Consider the following 309-nt stretch of genomic DNA (forward strand, 5'->3'; position numbering starts at 1 on the left):
GGGGGTGGGGGCGCACGGGGGGGGCCCGGGTCGCGCGGAGCCGCTGTCATGTGCCGGGTTCCGACCCCGGCAGAGGCAGGCAGAGAGCGTGATTCGCGTCCCTTTTGTTGTGAAGCCCGCATTTGCTGCGTCGAGCAGTTGGTTTAGCACCAGCCAAACTTGCAGCTGTTGTGACCGCGCTCCGCCGAGGTAGGGAGGCGGTTTGGGGTGGTGGCTCGGGGCCGGGGACTGCCGCACTCGGGGACACCGAGAGTATCTCCACTCCGCCCCTCCCTCCTCTGGTGGCTGATTGTGTCTGTGGCCGCCGCT

General features: G+C 68.3%; 1 protein-coding gene across 5 annotated transcripts in view; it reads left to right on the plus strand.

Moving 5' to 3' along the window:
- Positions 1-309, plus strand: part of CTIF (cap binding complex dependent translation initiation factor) — a 340395-nt gene that overhangs the window by 454 nt on the left and 339632 nt on the right. Inside the window, exon 1 of one of the 5 annotated variants that reach the window (XM_027770268.1) lies at positions 41-189. The exons of the other annotated variants lie outside the window; for them this stretch is intronic. The gene's annotated coding sequence lies outside the window, so the exon portion shown is untranslated. Of the gene's footprint in view, positions 1-40; positions 190-309 lie in introns of those variants that run through there. 5 annotated transcript variants of the gene reach the window in all.

The sequence above is a fragment of the Tupaia chinensis genome, unplaced genomic scaffold (assembly GCF_000334495.1).
Source record: "Tupaia chinensis unplaced genomic scaffold, TupChi_1.0 Scaffold000119_2, whole genome shotgun sequence".
Classification (NCBI taxonomy): Eukaryota; Metazoa; Chordata; class Mammalia; order Scandentia; family Tupaiidae; genus Tupaia; species Tupaia belangeri.